Source organism: Eptatretus burgeri, chromosome 7 (genome assembly GCF_056783735.1).
Source record: "Eptatretus burgeri isolate ZD-2024b chromosome 7, Ebu_testis_v1, whole genome shotgun sequence".
Taxonomy (NCBI): domain Eukaryota; kingdom Metazoa; phylum Chordata; class Myxini; order Myxiniformes; family Myxinidae; genus Eptatretus; species Eptatretus burgeri.
The window spans coordinates 12,179,780-12,205,232 of record NC_140967.1 but is presented as its reverse complement, the minus strand read 5'-3'; the positions used below and the strand labels follow the sequence as shown (position 1 = coordinate 12,205,232).

The 25,453-nt window shown below is 41.5% G+C and overlaps 1 long non-coding RNA gene across 2 annotated transcripts; it reads left to right on the top strand.

Annotated features, from left to right (window-relative positions):
• Positions 1-18,266: 18,266 nt before the first annotated feature.
• On the top strand, positions 18,267-19,917 carry LOC147022683 (uncharacterized). 2 transcript variants are annotated; one of them, XR_015059686.1, is made up of 4 exons: positions 18,267-18,745; positions 18,840-18,998; positions 19,395-19,452; positions 19,748-19,917. It is a non-coding gene; the product is annotated as an uncharacterized LOC147022683 (long non-coding RNA). The 2 variants fall into 2 exon arrangements; XR_015059685.1 differs by having other exon boundaries at positions 18,267-18,998.
• The last annotated feature ends 5,536 nt before the right edge of the window (positions 19,918-25,453 follow it).

Here is a 25,453-nt window from a genome sequence, read left to right as displayed (position 1 = left end):
TCCTCTTTCCCCAGAGCATCAACAATTCCCCCCTTTTTCCCCTCCGCGCTGAGATAGTGCGAAAAGTGGGCCCCGTTCCCACCCCACTCCAAGCAGCGCCAACGAAACCCGCGAAGGAGCACGGAGTCGGGGCGCCGCCGCGCCGCCACATTTGTGGCTCATCATAAAGACACAGGAAGGATCCACCCGGTCTCTCGGCCCACAGGCCCCGTCTGCCCCCTTGTCTTTGAGGGTGGCCCTTTTCTTTTGCTTTTGAGTAAATGTGTTGTCGGCGCCGTCTGTAAAGTAAAACTGTGTAAGTGTTGCCGTGTGCATGCATAGTCGGTTGTTGATCTGCATTGTTGTGTTTCTTTTGTTAATAATAACCATAATTTAATATAATAATAACTAAATGAATAACTAACATATTTTTTGTGAATCATTGAATCTAAAACACTGGATGTTGGGCCGGCTAGAAATAAGTTCAGGCGGGAGTGGAGACAGCAATAGGGGCGGAGATGATAGTGGTATTTGGTTAATGACACGAAATATTCTAATAGTTTGTAATTCCATTGATTGAAAAATTAGGGTATGGTGAGATGCGAATCCATACACTTCTGAACTTCCTAGGTGAAAATGGACTGCATTTTCGAACTCAGTGGGGTCGATTTACTCTAAGAAATGTTTAGACGGACGACAAATTAATTAATTAACACGCTACCTTCTCCCCCCCCCCCCTTATGCTGCCTTCTCCCCCCCTCACACTGCCTTCTCCCCCCCGTGCTGCCCTCTCCCCCCACTCACGGTGCCTTCTACCCCCTCCCTCAAGCTGCCTTCCTCTCCCCCCCTCACACTGCCTTCCCCCCCCCATGCTGCCTTCTCTCCCTCCTCACTCTGCTTTCTCCTCCCCCTCATGCTGTCTTCTAACCCCCCCTTCATGCTGCCTTCTCCCCCCCCCGTGCTGCCCTCTCCCCCCACTCACGGTGCCTTCTACCCCCCTCAAGCTGCCTTCCCCTCCCCCCAACGCTGCCTTCCCCTCCCCCCCCAACGCTACCTTCTCCCTTCCCCCTTGTGTTGCCTTCCCTTCCGTTCTCTCATGCTATTCTTCTTCACCATACAACTCTCTGGAGGTCGAGTGGAGGAAGGAGTTTTAAAGAAAGTGCCAATTGGCCTACTGAAAGATCGTTTTTTTTTCTTCTTCTTCTTTTTAATTTTTTTTTTATTTTTTTTTTTTTTTGCAGTTGGAAGTGCTGCTCAGATCAATTTAGTTTTCATCAAGCAAGGAATCGCCAGATCATGGTAGGATAGCTGAGAAGTACGCATGCTCGCTATTTGCTGTCTTGCCTGGGTTCGTATCCCGACTCAGCTATAAACTGTCATCCGGTGTTTCACAGGCAGGGTGATTCATCAATGTGTGTGTGTCGTCTCTCGGAATTCAAGTTAAACTGGGTGTCCCAGCTGCAAACATTAGTTGGTGGACTTTTAGGATCACATGGTGTCTTTTGTGTGGAGAAGGCAGCCTGGCCAAATTCCAGCTCTGACTTCCTGTGTCGTAGTGGTGACCCATGCAGTATTGTTCCTCTTGCCAAGAAACTACTTCGTTGGAACCGACACTGTTTAGATTATGGTCCACATGATGAGTGTAAGCTGGTTTGGAATCTCCATGGTTAAGAAGAAAGACACATCCAACCAAATAACTTTACCAATAGCTAATGACAAACAGGTGAGAGCAGACATAGTTTTACCAAATTGGCAGGGAAGGGGATTGGTACATTTATTTGGGCAATTGAGCCTTTTTTTTTCCACATCTGTGTATTTTTCCCCCCATATTGCTTTCCAAGGACTGCCCATTAACCATGACCGAAGGTGGAGTACAAAATGGTTGGACGTGTAAGGTGGACCGAGGAAAGAGGTATCAGAATCGAGTGAGGCATGTTTGTCTGAACGAGACTCCTCGGGTATCACTGGCACCGACCAATTACCTGTGCTACCACCCCGATGCACAGGTGATAAATAAATAGCTCTAATAGAAATGGTTGATAGCATTATGTAGATTGAAAGAAAAAAAAATTGATGTGTCTGTTGCCCAGATTATTTCGACTACCACGTCAGAGGCCAAGTATTCGGTATGCACGGGTGATGTCGGTCGGGGAGAGTGGGGGAATTGTATGTCGGTGCAAACATCATTCGTATGGAAAATGGGTGGTGGTAGCGGTTCGGACTGGGGTATACAAGTTGGGGAAAGGGGGGTGGGATGTTAACATTTTCTGCCATACTTGCATACAAAGAAAATATCGAGCTCCTAATGGGGAGGTTTTACTGTGGTTGTGTTGTTTGAATGTTGAACTCGAATTGAGTTTGTCTCCTCATTCCCAGCATGGGAACTCAACTTCACCATCAATGGAGCTGCTCGGAATTGGAAATGGATGAATGTATTAATGAATAAACATCGGCAGTGTTTTGTAGACGATAAAACAAAGCGCGTCTTCTGCCATGAGGTATACTGCAGCACTCATCTGGCACAGCAGGGGTGGAGGAGGGGGCACGAGCACCTTGGCACGTTTGTGAGATGTAATGGGATTAGGTTTTTTGTGTTCACACCTGTCCTCATGGGGGGCATCCCATGAAAGCGAGATAAAACCACGCTTTTTCTATTTATTTTTGCTTCTGGGTTTGATCAACCACCCCAACTGTCACTGACATCTTTTGCTGACCAAGTCGTACGTGTAGCCTGTTTCACTGGGCTGTTTGCCACCCCCCCCCCACCACCGCTCAACAGCTGCTCGAGAATCACTACGTGAGCTTTGCTCGTGTGATCGAGCTGAGCTGTGCGATGTGTCAACAACTCGGTCAGCAAGGAACCGCTAAGACCTGAAATCTGGGATACCATGTGATCTGGGATCCTGCTTTGAGAACTGCGGCCCATCGATCACAATGAGTAACCAATTCATTATTATTATTATTACTAGTGCGGGCCATACATGCCTGCCCGTACGTGCGTGGACGTACGTGCAAAAAAAAGAAGAAGAATTGACGTCAATTGTGATGTCATAGCACCATGTCCTGTCATTGGTTTGGTAAATAAATGGCCATAACTTGGGAACCACTTGTCCGATTTATATCAAACCTTGAAAAGGCACATGCTCGGGTCCACATGAATATACCTGGCAAGTTTCAATTAGATCGGACCAGTGATTGTCGAGAAACAGCGGTCGCAGACAGACAGACAGACAGACACAGAGATTGCTGGAATTATAGATAGATTATTATTGCTTAGAATACGGGCCCGTAGGGATGGGCCCGCAGGTGCGAAAACGACGACTGGATTGGGGCACTATTTCAATTAGATTGGACCAACCGTATCGTAAATGGCCATAACTTGGGAAACATACTCAGGTCCCCAGCATCAATTGTGACGTCATATCAAACGAAGAAGAATTGTGTTGAAGAATTGACCCCTCTCTCTCTCGCCCCCCCTCTCTCCCTGAGTCTCGCCCCACTCTCTCCCCCCTCCTCTCTCGCCCCCTCTCTCGCCCCCTCTCTCGCCCCCTCTCTCGCCCCCTCTCTCGCCCCCCTCTGTCTCGCCCTTCCTCTCTCCCCCCTCCTCTCTCGCCCCTCTCTCTCACTCCCACTCTCATCCCCCTCTCGCGTACCCCCCTTATCTCTCTCGCAGATATTGGTCGACAGATAAATGGCTGTAACTTGGGAACTGCTCGTCTGATTAATATCAAACCTCGAAAAGGCACATCCACGGGTCCCCAGCAATATTCCTGGCAAGTTTCAATCAGATCGGACCGTCAATCATGCAAAAAAAATATAAAAGAAATTATAAATAAATAAACATTAATTGTGACGTCATTTGTGACGTCATAGCACCGTGTCTTGTCATTGGTCGAGAGATAATTGGCCGTAACTTGGGAACTGCTCGTCTGATTAATATCAAACCTCAAAAAGGCACATCCGCGGGTCCCCAGCAATACTCCTGGCAAGTTTCAATCAGATCGGACCATCAATCATGCAACAAAAAAAAAATAAACATTAATTGTGACGTCATTCGTGATGTCATAGCACCGTGTCTTGTCATTGGTCGACAGATAAATGGCCATAACTTGGGAACTGCTCATCCGATTAATATCAAACCTCGAAAAGGCACATCCACGGGTCCCCACCAATATTCCTGGCAAGTTTCAATCAGATCGGACCGTCAATCGTGCAAAAAATAAATAAATAAATAAACATTAATTGTGACGTCATTCGTGATGTCATATCACCGTGTCTTGTCTTGGTCGACAGATAAATAACCGTAACTTGGGAACCGCTTGTCCGATTGATATCAAACCTTGAAAAGGCACATCAGCGGGTCCCCGGCAATATTCATGGCAAGTTTCAATCAGATCGGACCGTCAATCGTGCAAATAAAATAAAAATAATAAATAAACATTAATTCTGATGTCATTCGTGATGTCATAGCACCGTGTCTTGTCATTGGTCGACAGATAAATGGCCGTAACTTGGGAACCGCTTGTCCGATTAATATCAAACCTCGAAAAGGCACATCCGCGGGTCCCCAGCAATATTCCTGGCAAGTTTCAATCAGATCGGACCAGTGGTTGTCGAGAAACGGCGGTCGCAGACAGACAGACAGACAGACAGACACACTTTACTGGAATTATAGATAGATTCTTCGAACGGTATATTTCAAAATACAGAATCATTCAATCGACAGTGTTTGAATAGTTTTGAATTCTGCTGGAAATATATACAGAATATATTATTTTAATATGTTACGAAACCGTTCCACTGATGATGTCATGAACAGAAGCCAAAATGTTGTACTACCTCGACCACGAAACTTCGTGTCTGCCTGGGGGATGGCCAGATGGAGGCCCCTGGAGTACTGGTGCAAAGTGGACGCAGCGACGTGCTGCTCCGGCGCATGCTCCCATACCTGATCTGACCTGACATACCACCTCCCACCCCCTCCCCCTCACTTACAATGGTGACTAAACAAATAATCCTGTATCATAAAAACTTGGCATATGTTCGTTCCTTTCGACAGAGTTTCCAGAGCTGATCACACAACCTTCCCAGCCATGTGTGAGTTTCTCGAAGTAAATGCAGTAGCTCTTGATAAAGAAAAGACATTTTGACTCCTTCCATGCACTTCAATTGATAATAATATATCTGTATGGGCAATATGTCTGTGTCAGAAGGACAAACAAGAGTTGATATCATTCACTTCATGCTTTGGTGCTTATTCCATGAACCGCTGTGCAGAGGACATGGAGTGATATAATCAAACAGGTGTGCCAACTATTCCTCGAGGTCCACTGTCCACAAAGGGATGACGTGAGAGCTTGGAGGAAAGGTGATCACACTTGAATTGTCTAGTCCATGTTGGATTGTCAAATCTGGTTATACTGTCCACTCAGAGTTTTGCTATCATGGACGTTAATGACCAAATCATAATGTGTTCCACCATTGCCCTGTCTAGGAGGTTGTTTATGCCAGATTCTACATTCCCACCCTCATCCACTGGATTACTGAATCTGTGGCACAGTGATGATGCAACAGGCAGGCCAAATTAGATTTTTCTCTCTTTCTTTAAGAGGGCAGGTACACACACTCACCTCAAAGCTGTCGAGCCTGGGTTCTAATCTCTGCCCAGCTATGAACTGCCATCCTGGTGATTCACAGGCAAGGTAATTCATCGACGGGTGTGTGCGTCATCTCTCGGGTGGACGTGAAGCCGGACATTTCGGCCGCCGGCATGAGTTGGTGGACGTTAAAGATCCCACGGTGTCCTTCGTGAAGAGTAGGGAAGCTATCGCCGGGGGCCCTTCTTAACAATCTATCAATAATTCCAGCAATGTGTGTGTGTCTGTCTGTCTGTCTGCGACCGCCGTTTCTCGACAACCACCGGTCCGATCTGATTGAAACTTGCCAGGAATATTGCCGGGGCCCCGCGGATGTGCCTTTTCAAGGTTTTATTTTATTCGGACGAGCGGTTTCCAAGTTACGGCCATTTTATTGCCTTTTTTAGTGTTGGAAAGGTGTATATATCGCAGCTGAAGTGTCGTTCCACCTTATCGTGCCATTTTTTTCCCAAAGATATCTCAAAATAATGACAACAGCATATTAATAATAATAATAATAATTCCAAATAATTGGCAGTAATAAAAAGAATAACGTGATACAATGACCAATGTCTGTCAACCAATAACGACTGATATATTGTCTGTCAACCAATAATGACCAATAAGGTCTGTCAACCAATGACAGGACATGGTGCTATGACATCACGAATGACGTCACAATTAATGTTTATTTATTTATTTATTTATTTCTTGTTTGCACGATTGACGTCACAATTCTTCTTCATTTGGTATGACGTCACAATCGACACTGGGGACCTGAATATGTGCCTTTTCAAGGTTTGATATCGTTCTTCATCCGTTTCAGCTGTTTCCCAAGTGTTTCCCAAGGTTTGAAAGCTATTTTTTTCCCAAGGTTTGAATTAATTGGTGTGCTTGGTAGACATTTGTGAATACATTCACAGAGAGAGGGGCGAGAGAGGAGGTTGAAAAGAGGGGGGGAGAGAGGAGGGAGAGAAGAGGGTGAGAGAGGGGTGGAGATGGGGGGCGAGAGGGGGCGAGAGAGGAGAGGGGGTGAGAGAGAGGGGGCGTCACAATTCAAGAGAGGGGGCGAGAGAGGGGGGGTGAGAGTGGGGGCGAGAGAGGAGGGGGGAGAGGAGGGGCGAGACTAGGGGGGAGAGAGGGGGCGTCACAATTCTTCTTCTTCTTCGTTTTATATGACGTCACAATTGACGCTGGGGACCTGAGTATGTTTCCCAGGTGTTTCCCAAGTTATGGCCATTTATGATACGGTTGGTCCGATCTAATTGAAGCAATGCCCCAATCCAGTCGTCGTTTACGAGAGTGAAGGAACGAAGCTGCACCTACTGGCACGCACCTACGGGCCCGCACTAGTTTCATAAATTTCAATACCATAATTTTCAAGTTTGTCTTCATCGAGACAATTGCTATTTTAACTGGAATCTTACTCGGTAGAGCGGGTACCTCCACCAGGCTGAACAGTTTATGTTTTGTATCCACTGATAGGCCGGATATGGATTTGGACCTGAACCAAACTCGGAGCAGCTTGTTCTTGTCACTTACCCAACTCATCCACCAAGTTTCGTCCGAATCGCTCCATAACTTTTTTAGATTTTTTTTTTTTTTGAGATGAGATTTTGAGATCCGGATAATAATAGGGTTGGGCACACATCGACTTTTTCTCTGTTGTCCCGTTGAAAGGAGTGTTGTTTTATGGCCATTTTTCACGCTGATCACGAATCCGTTGAAATTTTTGACCTAGGATGATGTCTTAGGTTGGTAAAATGCGAAAAATAAAAATGGCCACCAAATTTACCCACTTTTCAGGTAAAATTTGATAATTATGGCTTACTAGGGCATGTAATATTATTATTATATTATTGAATTCAATATTGGCATGATAAGGTGGAACGACACTTCAGCTGCGATATATACACCTTTCCTACTGCCCCAGTAAGCCATAATTATTACATGCCCTAGTAAGCCATAATTATCAAATTTTACATGAAAAGTGGGTAATTTGGTGGCCATTTTGATTTTTCGCATTTTATCAACCTAAGAGGGTTGGGCACGCATCGACTTTTCTCTGTTATCCCGTTAAAATGAGTGTTATATTTATGGCCATTTTCACGCTGATCACGAATCCGTTGAAATTTTTGACCTCGGATGATGTCTTACAAAAACATGATCCTAGGTCAAAAATTTCAACGGATTCGTAATCAGTGTGAAAAATGGCCATTAAAAAACACTCCTTTTAACGGGACAACAGAGAAAAGGTCGATGTGTGCCCAACCCTAATATTACATGCCCCAGTAAGCCATAATTATCAAATTTTACCTGAAAAGTGGGTAAATTTGGTGGCCGTTTTTATTTTTCGCATTTTACCAACCTAAGACATCATCCTATGTCAAAACGTTCAATGGATTCGTGATCAGCGTGAAATTTGGCCATAAAAAGCACTCCTTTCAAAAAAAGTATGGTTGTATGCCCAACCCTAATAATAAAAATTATCCGGATCTGGATCCAGATCTTCACCAAAATTGAATACATTCGTCCTTGTCACACACCCAACTTGTCCACAAGTTTTGTCCGAATTTGTCCACAACTTTTTGAGACATCCTGCTCACAGACAAACAGACAAACAGGAGTGAAAACAAAACTTCCATCAACAGAGGTAACAAATATGACCGTGAATATGCAAGGTTGATATAACTACAAATAGCTATCCTGCCAAGGATATAAGGAAGCAAAGGGAGATAGGGGATTATAAAATTTGTAAAGATGAAAGTTTGTATAAAAAAATTAATGAATTGTGTACAGAAATCCCAGGTTGATGGAGGACCCAAAGGAGGGAGGACAGCAAGTTCTTCACAGGCTGACAGAGGATCATTGGCGAATAGGGAGACAACCGAACATCACACATGAGTGGATAAGTGGCAGAAAGGAAGGGACGAGAGGGGCAGGGGTTAGCAAGGGCCTAGAGGGGCAGGGGTTAGCAAGGGCCGAGAGCAGGAGTGGGTGGGGGAGAAGGCATGAGGTGACGATGGGCAGCACTCTTCAAGGACTGCGAGGACGAGCACGAGACAACATACACATGTAGTCGGTATCACAGACGATCAGAGAATGGAGACACGAATGAACGGAATCCTGTTAACATTCAGCATAGAATAACCAGGTGTGTGATTCTGAAAGAAAGTGCGTGACCTCGGCAGGCTGCGTGCGGGAGGGTGCAGGGACGAAAGGGCGAGAGTTGTCGTGTGAAAAAAAGAAAGTAAAGTCACCAAAGATCAATGTACTTCAGAGTCCCGACATCATTATATGTTCTGTCTTTCTTTAGCTGTACTATAATTTTATTGCGTGTTTGTTATTCTTTTTTATATGTCTGGTGTTGGCTTAATGGCGAGGGTGGTGGGCTTGGGATCCTAGGGTCCTGATTTCTAAATCCTGCTCGGCTGTTGAATTAACACCAAGTGGGGTTGACTCTGCCTGACATCCTTCTGAGGTCGGCAAAATGAGTGCCAGCTTGCTGGTATCCTGTGGCGGAGTGGTGACCCATCCAGGATTATACCCAATATCCCAGGAGACTGCTTCAGCAGCACCAACGCTCCGCACAGAATATGGTCCCAATGGATGGATAGTTTCTTTTAATGAATGGATTGAGCAGTTCGTTTTGAAGGGGATCTGTGTTTCCATTAGTCGTTCATTTTTCAAGGATTTATTGTCACAAGAAAGAAAAAGATGGCCGTATTTTTTCCCTCTATTTATAAGTTGTTGTTTTTTTGTTTTTGTCCTTCTGAATTCTACTCCCAAAGGGTGAGCTGAGAGTGAATATATGCTGGAATTGAGTGCACACACCAAGAAATGTGACGAACAAGTGCGAACCATCTACACGGCTCGAAGGGCACGGCAAACTCGCTGAACTGTGCACCAAGAAATTGTGCCGATACAGAATGCCCGGCACGTCACATAAACTCACAAGTGATGTCAACGTACGCAAACACTCCAAACGGGTTCAAACCGGTACGTGCTTGTGTGCATGCAAATGCACCCTTAAGTGTATCCACATTCAAAGCATGCCAGTTAAAGGGGCTCATCCAATTTACCATGATGTAAGCTTTTTGACTTATTTATGGGAAACTAGTCGGGGCTACCGAGGGGAGGGGGTGTGAGTCGGATACCTGGCACTGCCTGCTTTGGTAAGCTTTTCCCGGCGGTGGTTTTAGCACGTGTTGGAATTTTAAAAGTGAAGGAGTTATCGGCCTCATGGTGCTTAGCTTTTGCTTGTGGGCTGGCGGCAGCACTGCCTGACCCCACATTCCCAATATACACTTTATAGCAGCCTTTGGTAGCCTCAAAATGGACGTCCAGGCCAACGTGTGGTCGCATTAAACGTTTCCAAGATTCTGAAGTACAGACACCCAAAATTTGGCACCTCTCGGTGCTACGGTTCGGCCGTGAAAGAATAACGCACAAACAAACAAACTCTTGAAAACATTTATATCGATGTCATTCTGATTGTTTAATAATTTAGTTGTGACATCACTATTGTGTTGCTCAAAACAGCGAGGAATAATTTCCCATTTCCATAATTTTCCGATTACGACCTAATTAGACTGGAGTTCATCGAATACCTTACGTCGTGCTGTCTTGAGAAACAAGGACATGGGCCAGGTGTACGAGTGGCAAATTTGATTTGTTGTGTTGATGTAAAATGCCGTAAAAAATTTTTGTCAAATACTGCTAAACGGAAGAGTTTTGAAAGTCCCAAACAGGTGATTTGTATTTTCCAGTGTTCAAGTATATAATTGAATTGAAATAAAATTAAGATTTTATAGGTTGTAGAAAAAAAAATTCCACCGTTGCAATCTTTTAGACCACCTTATTGTGCCGATAACATGTGCATTCGTTCTTCGTGCCTGTTGTTTGTGTCCTTTGTGACGTCCTTAAAAACAGTTTCCTGTTTCAGAATGATTTTCAATTTTGTTTTGCTGCCAGACAGGCAGACTGCGGAAGAACATTAGCTCACTCCTCTCTGTGCATGCATGATCGGGAGAAACTCAGAGCCAAAGTAGTGCCAAACTACACGTTCGTTTTCCGATCCATGTTCCGATTCGTGTTTGAAATATAACATTCAATTTAAATTAACTTGCTGACATGATCATTCGATCATGAACTGACGTTTGTGGACAGGACAGACAGACAGAGAGAAGTGAACCAATTGCTTAACCCCGCATTTCGCTTCGTGTGCGTGGGGTAACAACTTCAGTGGCTGAGCTGAGTTCATTTTCAAGAGGAATAATTATATTATGAGTTAAAATATTAACCTCCGCCACCGAAGGTGAAGGAGGTTATGTTTTCACCCCTTTCTGTCTGTCTGTCTGTCTGTTTGTTTGTCTGTTTCTGAGCGGGATATTTCAAAAAGTTGTCGACTGATCTGGATGAAATTTTGTTGACGGGTTCTGTGTGTGACAAGGATGAACTAATTCGGTTTTGGTGAAGATCGGTATCCGGATCCGACTCCTGGATTTTTTTTTCAGTGATTCTTCACCATTATGCCTGGTGTTGGCTTAATGGTTAGTGTGGTGGACTTGGGATCCGAGGATTCCTGAGGTCAAATCCCATTTGGGTGTTGAATTAATACTAGGTGGGGTAGACTCTGCCTGTCATCCTTCCGAAGTCGGCAAAATGAATGCCAGCATGCTGGTATCCTGTGTCAGAGTGGCGACCCGTCCAGGATCGTGCCCAATAGCCAAGGAGACTGCTTAGGCAGCACCAACGCTCTGCACAGAGTATGGTCCTGATGGATGGATGGATTCATCATTGAGAGAGAGGGCCAAAAACGATATATAGCATGTATCTCAAAAAGTTATGGATGGATTTGGATAAAACTTGGTGGACAGGTTGGTTGTGTGACCATGACGAATTGATTCGATGTTGGTGAAGATCTCAATCCACATCCGGATACGAGAAATATTTAATTTTTAACGTGAATCTTCACCATTGAGAGATCAGGCCAAAAACGATATAGTCCTGTATATCATGATATTTCAAACATGTATTGGACCCGATATTTTCTCCCGGATCTGGTGTTACGTGGCGGAGGTATGCGCTCCTCCAAGTGTCCTTCTAGTTTATTATTAATTTGATACAAAATGTGAATTTTCTTGTCAGGAAGAAAATTAATGAATGCGCTTTCCCCCCCAAACTCCTACCGTCCACCCTCCCCCCTCTCTTCAATTGATGAGTTTGATCTCTATTTGAGTGCGTAAAATGGCCACATATACCATGTGACATTATAACCTCGAGTTGCACCCACAGTGTGAGGTCATACATTGAGAATGAAAGCGTTGATTGATAAAGTCAAGCTTATCTTGTGTCATCGATTCCGACATGAATGTATGTTTTAGATAATTTGCTTTCGAATGACTGACACCGTTTTGTAGACTGTGTAGCAAAATGTAGTTTTTTTTGTTCTGTTTTCTTGTCCAGCTCGTGGAACACGCGTCTCGCAGAAGGTTGGGGTGTGTGGTCTGTGGGGTTGTTGGGGTATAGTGAGAGTTGTGGGTATGTCGGCAGAGAACACGCAGACCTCATCCCCATGTGCCCGCATTGAGTAACGATCCTTGCGTGTACTCTCCCCACAAAGGCATCACACTCGATAGTTCTGCGACAGCCGTGCTGTTGACCTGAATGTCCAGAATGCAGCACCCGAACTTGCCCCCAGGTGCTGTCAGTGCCGCTGTCGAGGGGCCATGAGGAAATTGAGTCAATTTCTAGCAGTAAAATTGACAGGGAAGGTCAGCGAGCCGTCGCTGCACGGAGGTAATGCGTCGGTCTGCGACGCGCGCACGTCGAGGGAGCCATGGGTAATTGCAACGGCGAACGGCGAGCGTCCTTTCCATACAAGCTGAAAGCTTTTTACTTTCCTACAACGGGACCAAAAGTCCCGCGTGTGCTCTCCAGCGGATGGCACCGCAAATTGCAATCTGCATATTCATGGCAGGTGCGATCGGCACCGGAGAGTGTGTGCGTGCGTGCGCGCGTGCTCGCGCCACCTTTGTAATGGACATGCATGCAAACCTGACTGTGTAATTTGGGTGAATTTCTCACACATCGGTGGAACAGACTTCCTGTTGTCGCACATTGCTTGCACTCTCAAAATATTCCCAAGAATATGTGGGGCTCCGAGGCCTGCGTATTCATCGAAGGGCGCATCCTTCACCTCGTGGGACTCCGAGGCCTGCGTATTCATCAACTGACGTGACCTTCACCTTGTGATTGCGATGAATATTTCTGAAACCTGTAGGCCGACATCCAAAACCTCTCAACAAAACGTTTCTGAGACACTTGCGATGTCTTCGGACTTTTGAGAAATTGGCAATTGTTCACAAAACGTGTTTGTCTTCTTTCATCTCCATAGCGACGAGAAATTCAGTAAACGGACAAAAAGAGATATTTGCGACCTCGTAAGTTGTTTCTCACTTGTGCTTTTGCCTTCCTTCCCTGTGATAAGCTTTCCAGATTTTCACCAGCCTTTCCTTACAGGCCACTTGCATATGCAAACAATAGTAAACATGTGCCTTTGCAAACGCCTACAACGTTCCTTATTTCCCCTACACGCTCATTAAACATCCATCAGGGAATATTCCCTTGCAGAATGTCTGGCAAACTTCGTTCCGAGATACCGAACAAACAGTTTTATCTTTTGAAGGCAACTTTTATCTGTTTTTTATCTTGCCAAAACGAAGTTTTTGCAAGATATGTTCGTCAGCTTGTATGCTTTTTTTTTCTGTTTGTTTGTTTGTTTGTCTGTAATCACGTATAAAAAATTCTGCAGAGCACAGTTATCATCGGAAATTTTTGTAACTTCGCATATCAGAGGCCCATAGAGGTCCCTTTCAGTGCACAAAATTTTGAAGGTCAAGGTCACTTTGACGCAAATCAGGGGAGTTGACGAAACCCTTATTTTTTGAGTAATTTTGATCGGATCATCTTCAAACTTCATGGGAATATAGTTCATGGTCTGGCGCTCAGCTGATTAATTTTGGTGGCGATTGGCCTTTACATTCATGGTTCGCGCCTGAGGTCAAACATATTTGACCCCAAGGTCAAATTTTCAAGTTTTAGGAACCATATCTTGTAGTACCTCAAATTGAACACCTCGATGAGTGCTTTTCTAGATATGTCAAGCTTGAGACATTATGACGTCATTTGGTGACGTTATGAGGCAAAAGCATATTTTTCATGGTTACTCTGTAGAATGATTCTCATCGGAATCTCTCGTGGGCAGATATTCCTCAAGGAATCGCTCCTGGTGGATAGCAGCTCTGTTCACCTCAGTGTGACCTTAAAGAAGTCACACGTGGTCACCTTTTGGCAAGATACGGGTCACCCTGCGGGTGACATTGGTTTATTGTTTTTTTGTTTTTACAAATGTCATCCCCTCCAACACAGGAGTGAGATTTGTCTGCCTGCGTACAGCAACAGACGCGTCGTTTTGTCTCTGGATATTGTCTAACGGTTGATATCGGTCTCTCGGTCAGCAAGTGGCAATCCTCGTGAAATAACTTTTTTCAGGTGTACCACAAATCCAATAGAAACAGATTTCACGTCATGCATTTTAAAAAGAATCTCCCAATATGTGATCTGCAGGGTGTCGCATGAACATTTCACATTCACAATTTCAATTGAAAAAGTTTCACATGGATGAGGCATCAAATGTGAACGACAGATCCATCATTTGGAATTTTTTTTGCTTGGAACGTGTTCAGTATCACGACATTTGTGCTCGTGCACTTCCTCCAACCGACTATGAAATAATTCACTCGGGCCTACCTTGCTCTTCGACACGATCGTACACCTGTCTGTATCTCCCGAGTGCCTTACTGGGCTATCCAGCTCTGGCAGCCAATGATCCAGGTCGTGCAATTACTCTTTGTCACCAGTCACTTGGCAGATCCACAGAGTAACATTTGAAGGCGACGACATTGCTCGACAGTAGGTGTTGTCAGGGTAGGAAATTGGAATTTGTCCAGTGAGCTGACAATAACCCACCTACTCGTCCACGTAAGCCATCGTCTCTCCCACCATGTAATGCTTCCAGATGAGTTCCCAACTGAACGTTCATCTGAGGGATGGCACACTCATTGATGAGGTTCTGCATGCGACGCGGCAGTCTGAACCCAGACGAGACGGCTTGAAGGTGAAAATGCTATCTCTGAGTGTCCTTCTTGCCCCTCAAACACGTCTTTGTCTATTAAGTTGAACAATTGCAGAACTTTCAACCTCCCTTCCAATTGAGTCAGAGTTAATGGACTTTGTGCAAGGACTTAACTCTTCAAAAGTGCCGATATAACTTTATCATGTGGATTTAGTTCAGACCTATACAATGAGACCACGCCATGTCGATTTGGTGCCTGTCTCAAAACTTGAAAGATTGACACCATTTTCAAAAGCTCCTTGGAGTAAGTTTCATACCAAAGAAAGATCTGAAGAAAGTGCAGGTGCTCGAACTTGAACATGGGTGTGTAGGAAAGATGTGAGGTGTCAAGAAAGCTATAAGGTTTGGGTTTGGAGACGTGCAGAGAAAATAAAGTGGTTAGACAGGGGATACAGCAGAATGAGGAAGTGTTGTCAATGATGTGAGAAGAACGCAGTCTGATTGATGTCATCAAAATGTCTTGAATTGGATCAGGCTGTTCTGAGTACGTCGCGGCCTGGAATTTTTGGGGAAAAGTATTGGCTTACACATGGAAAAAGTACAGAAGATGCATCAGGTTTCGGATTGTTTATTGGCACAATTAGGCTGCTCATGGTCACATATATTTTCTGCATATCTCAAAGGATTGTGAGTTAGACAGACTACTGTGATGGATGAGGAGGGGGTTTGAAGGCTTGAAGTAGGGAGGGGTTGATGCCTTAGGGTTGGCAGGGGGGAGGATAGGACTTGGGGCTGGGAGGGGTGGGGAGAAAAGATGAGAGTTGGGAGGAGAGGTTGAGAAGTGGGGGGAGGGAGGGTTGATGAGCTGTGGTAAGGGAAAGGGGGGTTTAAGGCTTTGAGTGGGGAGGGCATTGACACCAAAGGGTTGGGAGAGGAAGGGTGAGGACTTGGGGTTGGGTGGGTGGGGGGGGAGAGGAGGAGAGCAACGATGGGACAGTTGGGAGGGGAGGTTGAGGTTTTTTGGGAGGTTGAGGAGTTGTGGTGGGGGGAGGGGATTGAAGTAGACTCCCTGCATGGGAGAGTTGCGACATGACGTGTCCAGAAAATTCTAGTCACGTGGTTCGTGTTTGCCATTTTGTTTCCATGAACTGTGACCGGCAATATTCATTCCTTGCGTTATTTGGACATCGCCCAACGCTATATACTTCTCGAGAATCACAATAAGGTTATATTATTACAAAGTTATGGGATGCTGTGCTTCGAGGTGTACAAATCGGTCGGAAAAATGATTTAGAATGTACAGATTTCCCACAAATGCCAAAAGAAGGAAATTGTGGGAGAACAGAGTGAGACGACTGGGATGGAAACAGACTTCGTCCTCATTTCTGTGCCAAGTAAGTCGTAGTAACATGTGTGTACATCTGTGTGTGGTGCTGTAATCATATTGTCGTTGGCAGTTGGGAAGAACTCGTAAACAGACATAAATCATGATGGAAACATGTATAGATAATATTTATGGTGGAATAAAAACATCCCTGCAAAATTAGTAAACACGTCACTTGTGTCTCGAAAGCAGTATGTTTGTTTGTTTACTGATTCATATTAGTTTGTGTTATACGGAAACATTGGTCATCAACATGTCATGGTCCATGAATGGTTCATTCCAAAATAATTCAGGATCCATTTGCTTTCGACCTCACCTTGGAGCAAATCAGTAAATTGTACTGATAACATTACAGGAATCAGAAGAGTGTGAGAGAAAGGAAGAAACCGAGGAGGAAGTAATAGAGTAAATTAACAAGATGTGGGAAAAGGGAAACCATGGAAGATGAGCGACTTAATGGGAATAAACAAAATGAGGCATTACATACACAGGTGTGTTTTCAGTACCATGTGAAGGACAACATACAACGGTGTGTTTTCAGTACCAGATGAAGGATTACACACACTTGCATGTTTTCAGGACTATGTGAAGGATTACACACACTTGCATGTTTTCATTATGATGTGAAGGATTACATACACCTGCATGTTTTCATGACTATGTGAAGGATTACATACACCTGCATGTTTTCATGACTATGTGAAGGATTACATACACTTGCATGTTTTCAGCACTATGTGAAGGATTACATACACTTGCATGTTCTCAAGACTGTGAAGGATTACATACACCTGCATGTTTTCATGACTATGTGAAGGATTACATACACTTGCATGTTTTCATGACTTTGTGAAGGTTTACATACACATGCATGTTTTCATGATGATGTGAAGGATTACATACACCTGCATGTTTCCATGACTATGTGAAGGATTACATACACTTGCATGTTTTCATGACTTTGTGAAGGATTACATACACCTGCATGTTTTCATGACTATGTGAAGGATAACATACACCTGCATGTTTTCATGACTATGTGAAGGATTACATACACTTGCATGTTTTCATGACTTTGTGAAGGATTACATACACTTGCATGTTTTCATGACTTTGTGAAGGATTACATACACCTGCATGTTTTCATGACTATGTGAAGGATTACATACACTTGCATGTTTTCATGACTATGTGAAGGTTTACATACACCTGCATGTTTTCATGACAATGTGAAGGATTACATACACTTGCATGTTTTCATGACTATGTGAAGGTTTACATACACCTGCATGTTTTCATGACTATGTGAAGGATTACATACACCTGCATGTTTTCATGACAGTAGGGTGAATATACTGGTTCTGGCTCACTTTTCCCCATGTAAATGAATGGGGGATTTTCAGCGATTCATATTTTTTTCCCCTAAAAATAAACCCCCTTTTTATCCCAAGGTATATTTATTTGTCTCCCCTTTTAACCTGGGGACACTTTTTTTTTCAAATAATCCATACAATAAGATAAAGATTTGTTAAAGGTGATTCGAAAGAAATATCTAAAACGTCTAAGCCTCGGGACACTCTTTATCAAATAACCGATGCATATTGTTTAGCTCACTCATTGAACCTATAAAGATTTGTTCATTCTCAAATTCCTTCAATAGTTTAATTTTCTTTGCACAATAATCCCCATCTAAAATATTGAAAAACAAAACATTTGAATCTTTATATTTTTTAAGATACCCCTTTTGTGCCATTACGAAATGATAAACTTCTCTTAATGATCTCATCTGGCCACCGCCCGAGTTGCAAATTATTTTTGTGTATAAACCACGCCATAAAAAAAGTTTTGTTTCAAATGTTTTCAGTTCATGCCGTGAAAATGAGGAAGTGTTTTTTTGACATGGTCGTGCTGTGAAAATGAGGAAGTGTTTTTGGACAGTCATGCTGTGAAAAAAAACAGGAACTATTCTGTGAGACAAGGTCTCGTGTTTATATTTTATCTCAGAACACGAACTGAAAACATTTGAATCAAAACCATTTTAGGGTATTTTAATATGTTTTAAAAATGATTCATACAATTTGAGAATATATCTCCCAGTTATTTTCCAAGCTGTCTCTCCTGAAGCGTCATTTCCTGTGGCCACACCCAATGATTAAGCAATCTCCTCATCATTGCTTTATAAGTGATTCGCCAGACAAAGTTTCTGCCAGACGGGATTTTCATTTTTACAACTGAGACATGAGCGATCTTTCTTCCGCGAACAAAATAGCTCAACACAAAGTTGGTAAGCCTGTGTATTGGTTCCTCTTTGAACGATGAAGCAATTGATTATAAATTAAATCGTGATAATTCTGATATATATATATATTTTTTTCTTGGCAGGTCCTTGGAAGAAGAGCAGTTTACATATCACGACGAGGTGCATGAAATTAATGCTCTTCTTGAAGAGGTCAATCATCTTAGAAGAGAATTGAAAAACATTTTTAAAGACTGACACGACGTCTTATCACGGCCTCTGATCTTTTTGCCATCTTGTACCAATGGTAAAAAAAACTGAGACATGGACTCACTCTCTTCCGATGACGATAACAGCTCACTACAAAGTTGGTAAGTTTGTGTATGGTTTCCTCTTTGAACAATGAAGCAATTGATTATAAATTAAATCGTGATAATGCGAAAATATATATTTTTTTCCTGGCAGGTCCTTGGAAGAAGTGGAGTTTACATATCACGATGAGGTGCATCAAATGAATGCTCTTATTGAAGAGGTCAATGATTTTAGAAGAGAATTGAAAAACATTTATAATGACTGGTACGAAGTCTTATCATGGCCTCTGATCTCGAATGAATTATACCAATGGTGAGACTTGTGTGTGTGTGTGTGTGTGTGTGTGTGTGTGTGTGTGTGTGTGTGTGTGTGTGTGTGTGTGTGTGTGTGTGTGTGTGTATATATGTGTGTCTGTGTGTGTATATGTGTGTGTATGTGTGTGTGTGTATATATATATATATATATATATATATATATATATATATATATATATATATATATATATATATATATATATATATATATATATATATATGCGTGTGTGTGTGTGTGTGTGTGTGTGTGTGTGTGTCTCTTTCCCTGTCTGTTTGTCTCTCTCTATCTCTCCCTGTCTGTCTCTTTGTATCTCTCTCTGTCTGTCTTTCTACCTACCTCTCTCTGTCTGTCTCTCCATCTATACCCTTGACTTATTATTATTTTTTTTTTCAGCTCGATCACACAACATCAGCTGTTGAAGCAATCTGGTACAACACATGATTTTCTGGAGGTAAATGTTTCTGAATTATTATTTAGTTATTTGTTTATTTATTCTTTTATTAATATCACTCTCTCTTTGGAATGTCGTCTTATGTTGGTTGCATCATTAGTTTGGACGTGGTTTTGCCAGTACACTGGAATTCATTTTATTGGCCTTGGAAGGATGACAGGCTGAGTCGGCCTCCTGGTGTGTTAATTCAGTGGTCAACGAGGCTTGAACTTAGAACCAACAACAGGCTTACTCATATTACCATGTAATTATCTTTATAAAACCTAATTATTATCCACTTTTTGTTTCAAAACAGAATATGGTGTCTGAGTTTCGAAATCACAAGACATCTGAAGAAGATTGCTGGGAAAGATTATACATTCTCGCAAATGAATATTTAATATTTGCAATTTTGATTAATTATATTTGTTTTGTTTACAATTACTTGATTTTAAATTTCAAAAAAAGGATTAAGACATGAAGGAAAGGGAGGGGTGGGGGGGGGGGGGGTAGGTGCACTCCCCCAATGACCCATCACCCCCTCATCCCACCCCTCCCCTCCCCATGTGTATGTGTGGGGAAGGGTGGGGGTGGGATGAGGGAGGTGGTGGGTCAAAGGTGGGGGAGCACAGGGGGGATGAGGGGGTGGGGCTTGTGTGGGTGGGGTTTATGTGGGCGGGGCTTGTGTGGGCGGGGCTTGTGTGGGTGGGGTTTATGTGGGCGGGGCGTGTGTGGGCGGGGCTTGTGGGAGGGCGTTTATGTGGGTGGGCTTCGGTGTGGTTTATGTGGGTGGGGCTTCGGTGGGGTTTATGTGGGCAGGGTTTATGTGGGTGGAGCTTGTGTGGGAGGGGTTTATGTGGGCAGGGTTTATGTGGGCAGGGTTTATGTGGGCGGGGCTTCGGTGGGGCTTATGTGGGAGGGGTGAATGTGGATGAGGCTTATGTGGATGAGGTTTGTGTGGATAAATGGATGGGTGGATGGGTGGATGAGTGGAGCTTGTGTGGATGGGTGGATAATTTTTTAATTAAATAAACATGTTGTGTGTGGGGAACTAATTAACTAATCACTAATTATGTGAATATGATGAATATGGGTGGAGCTTGTGTGGGGTTTGTGTGTGTGGAGCTTGTGTTGAGCTTGTGGGGGTTTGTGTGTGGTGGGGTTTGTGTGGGGTTTGTGTGGGGTTTGTGTGGGGTTTGTGTGGGGTGGGGTTTGTGTGGAGCTTGTGTGGGGTGGGGTTTATGTGGGTGGGTTTTGTGTGGGCGGAGTCAAAAAGGGGCGGAGTCAAAAAATTTCAATTTATCTTTGTCTTTTGTAATTCCTGTGAATAAAATGAACCTAAAATCTCTTCCCCTTCCAAATCATATATCTTATAAGTCCAAGGAACCGTATCTATGACATCAACAATTTTAAAAGTTCTTTCGTCCATCGTTTAGTAAAACCCTTTTCAAAATGAGATTTCCACCTATATATTCTTACGGTATCACCAACTTTGAACTTAGGTTTTCTGACATTAATCTCTTTTTCATATTTTAATTTTGTAAATGTTTCTGATGGTTTCATATTTGTTGACGTGTGAATTGTGTCATTATACTTATCCACAATATCCTGAATAAAAGATGACCATTGTTGTGAACCGAGTTGTGTGAATTTTTTATATAATCTCTCTTTTAAGGTACGATTAAAACGTTTAACAACAACTGCCTTCCCTTCATTAAAGGTACTGTATAATGTAATACTGTTATTTTTTTAGAAAATTCATAAATGTCTTGTTATAAAACTCTCTACCCTCATCAGTCCACAATTTTTGAGGTTTTCTCTTACTTTTATTAAATATCTGTTGAAAGGCTAACATAAGATTATTACCTGTTTTGTTTTTTAATGGTACAACCCATGCGTATCTACTCCTCAAATCAATAACGGTTAAAGCATACTTGTACCCCTTATCATTATTGAGTTCAATCAAATCAGCAGACCAGATATAATCTACTTCCTTGGAATAAACTTTCCTTCTCTGAAACATTGTGAATATTGGTTTATGTAATTCATCAGCTAATTGCTCTTCAGTCTTAATGACATCATAAGAGCCTATAAGTTTTTTGAATTTCCAAGTCCAAGTTTCAATTTAGCACTGATCATCTTCTTCACAATGAACCGATCAACTTTTTCTCTCAAGGTTGGATTTTGTATCAGAGACAAATTATACAACATTTCTCTATCGGCTTCATGCTTTTCTTCCAACGTTGTGGTATTCCCATAATCAATATCGTGTCTCATGCACACTTCATCAACTCTATTGATTGGTTTACTCCAGGATTTAGGATTGTCTTCCTCATCTAATCTTTTATCCAAGTTTGTGCCTGGACCACAGAAAGAATACCCTGGAAGATGTAATTCCCCTGGTATTCCAGTAGTTGTAAATTTACTTCCTGATAAAAACTTTTGTATATCTCCTCCTCGTTTGTGTTTGGAGATAAATTGATTTTTTTTTGAACCACACACCGAACATATACCTTTTTGTATAACCCTGTTATTTTTACTTTTAATATATGAAATATTTTTCGTATTAGTTTTCTTTTTACATTTGAGACAATAACTCATTTATTTACGTGAAAAATTCCTGCAGAGTGCAAAAACCTTTTTAGTTTCCAACATGCACATTTGAATCTTAATTTTTAAAACATAAAGAATCCTTAGAAATGCCTTCACTCTCTCCTCCATTTATTTCAGAAAAAAAAATTAAAAACTTGAATTAAAATGAATATCTTGTCGATGTCAATATTCTTGTCGAAAGTATTGCAAATAGACTTGTCAATTCTTTGTTTTCCTCCTCGGTGGGTTGAGTTATTTTCTGTAATACCCCCAATCTTTTTAAAATCTCACTGGTTTCCATATTTTGATATTTATTTTGTCTCGCTCTTTCCTCCCTCTCTTCTCTCTCTTCTCCTTTTCCTCCTTCTCTTTTTTCTCCCTCTCCTCCTTCTCTCTCTTCTCCTTTTCCTCCTTCTCTTTCTTCACCCTCTCCTCCTTCTGTCTCTTCTCCTTTTCCTCCTCTTCCCTCTCTTCTTCCACTCCTTCCTCATCCCTTATTATCCTTGAATAAACTTACACCCCATAGAATATCATACATATATTCTTCAGGATTTCTTGTTATTCCTGTATCCAAAATAATTTTTTTTACAACAGGAAACCAATAAAATTTCTTTTGAATTTCTAAAAGAGCCTTACCTTTTCTTAACTTTATAATTTTTTCATTATTTAACATTCTCATTAAATCTAAAGTTGTCGGTTTATCAACATCAGCATAATGCCAATCTTTTATTGAAAACACCTCATTCTTATGTTGTAGAACATATTTATTAAAATACCGAATACCCTTTTCTTGAAGGTATGCTTGGACACAGAAATGATAATTTTCTTGAAGCATTCTTTCTAGCATTTATGTATTAGAAATATATGTTAGAATAATATTATGGCACGAAACACCTCCCCATCTTCCCATAGTTAAATCATTTTGTATTTCCTTACTTATTATATATAATCCTGTTTTTTTCTGTTTTCATGAGATAAACAAGGGCAAAACCATTATTATATTTACCCTTATTAAATTATTTTATTTGTTGTTTACTAATCGTGGCCCCATAAAACTCATTCTCGATACCAAGTGGATAATATTCTTCCTTACGAGACTGATTTAATTGTTCCAGGTCTTCGAGGTTAATTTTAAATGACCAATTATACCCTAAATCATTCATATCATACCCCCAATGTTTTATTCTCATACAAACGATACGCCCTTCTTTATAAAAAATTTATTTTAATTCGAACTGTGAATTCTGTATGACCTGGAGATAATATCAACACTTCTGTATCTTTGGAATACACGGCCGTTTTATTTAAGGATATATATTGTGATAAATCACTTAATCTCACCAAGTCATTCGCGTCAGTCGGGCTTGGATAATTTTTTAATTCATAAGCATTTTTGATGTTAATATTTTTGGTTATATTATATTTATGTCATTCAGCCTGTGCCTTTGTGTAATAATTTGATAAATCAATATCCAGTTCTTGAGATACACCAAAGATAGAACCATCTTTACCAACATAAGTCATTTATATAAGATTAAAAATAATATCATAAAATTTTTTATTTTTGTTGAGTTGAAATAACACATATAGACATAATTGACCACAACACTTGGAATTTAATTCTTGGACTTGAAATGTTTGATAAACACCATTCTGTAAGAATTTTATGACTTCAACAGGTGGTGGAAGACCAAAACTATCAAAATAATATTTGTCTTGACTATTAAAAATACAAACCCAATGAGAACCGTTCCCATTATTATCTTCTAAGTTCATAATAATATTCTTTGTATGTTTCGGCACATTTGTTAATTCATCTCTCATACAAATAACCACATTATGAATTTTTTAATTTCTTACAATATTTGACAAGTTGTAAATTTGATGTTGTATTCTTTCCAAATTCTTTAAACCACTCATCAATGCTCATTTATTTATTAGAAAGATATAATCCATTACCTCTTTTCGTTAATTTTACACCTGGTTGTGCTATAGAAGAAAGCATATCTCCAACTAACAATCTCGCTTTATCAGGCAGACCTTCAAGTTTTTCAGCAAAATCTACAATTACACCACTTCCACTAATTTGTTTCTCCAACTCTTTGTGATGTCTTTCCAATTCTTTTTGAGCCTGGAGTTGAGCCTTCCTTTTGTTGGCAGTTTTCACCGCTGTTGAAATACTACCCGTCAATGCTCCAACCGCACTTATACCAGCAAATAAAGGAATTAGAAATGGGAGAAATCCTCCACTCGTCTCTCTTATTGAATATTTTTTTCAACATTGGTTTTGTCATTTTAATTTTAAGTGAGCCAGTGTCATTCAAGATTTTAACCTGTTCTCTTGTGAGCAAAACATCAATTCTTACTGCTCCTTTTCTCTGAATTGTATTAACGTTAATCGTACAAGGCTTTTGATTTTGAACACAAGATGATAGTTTATGAAGATTGATTTGATTATCATATACCCCAGTTGGTACTTTGCCACTCATTTATTTAACAAAAAATTATGTGAGACTAATCATCACACCATTATCTGTATTAATCTGCAATTCTGTTTCTTCCAAAAGCAAACAATATGTATCACCTTCTTCACTCTCTCCTCTTTCAATGTATAGGGAAGTATCCACTCGATTAGACTTTATAGTTTCCTTTTGAGCGCTCAGGTCAAACGCATAGATTGTATACAAACTTTTAAATGCTGTCATATCCAAAATAGGTTCTTTATTTCCATTACTTTCACACACCTTTTGGTAAGACTTGTATGCTTCAGCAAAATCATTTTTTCCCAATTAATTTCCAATCTATCTCGTGGATAAAATGTTCCATCTAGAGAAACGCGAAGTTGTTTCACCTTAGCATTATCACTCAATGCATTATTCTTATCAGTCGCAGTATCACCATCTGGCTTTTTAAAAATGGCACGACAGATATCGTGGCTTTCCTTCCAGAACACCCAAATTCCACGTGTAAGTAGTTTGGTTGAGTTTAACGTGTTGACATCTTCTTTTGAGGTATGATACACTGAGTGGTTTCTTTGAGTTAAGTCTTCGATTCAACATCTCTTCTGTTTTAAGATTAGGAGTATATTCACTGATATACCAACTCATCTCCTCAATTACAAATTTATTCTGATCACCAAAAGCACTACCAACACCAAAAAGCAATCGATTTTCATTATCATTCCTTTGTAGTTGAAATCTAATTTTAAGACCATACAGAACTTTATCATGATCACAAAATCCAAATATACCTTTAAGAGGAACTGCCACAGTAAAACTATTTTCTGCTTTTGTATCATCATTATACGCTCCTTTCCTTTGACTATATCCAGGGTCTGTGTTTGTTCCCGTTGACATATCAGGAATGAAACCTTCGACAGACCCCTTTCCCATTCTATCACTGAATGTATAGAGTGTAAATTTCATCATTT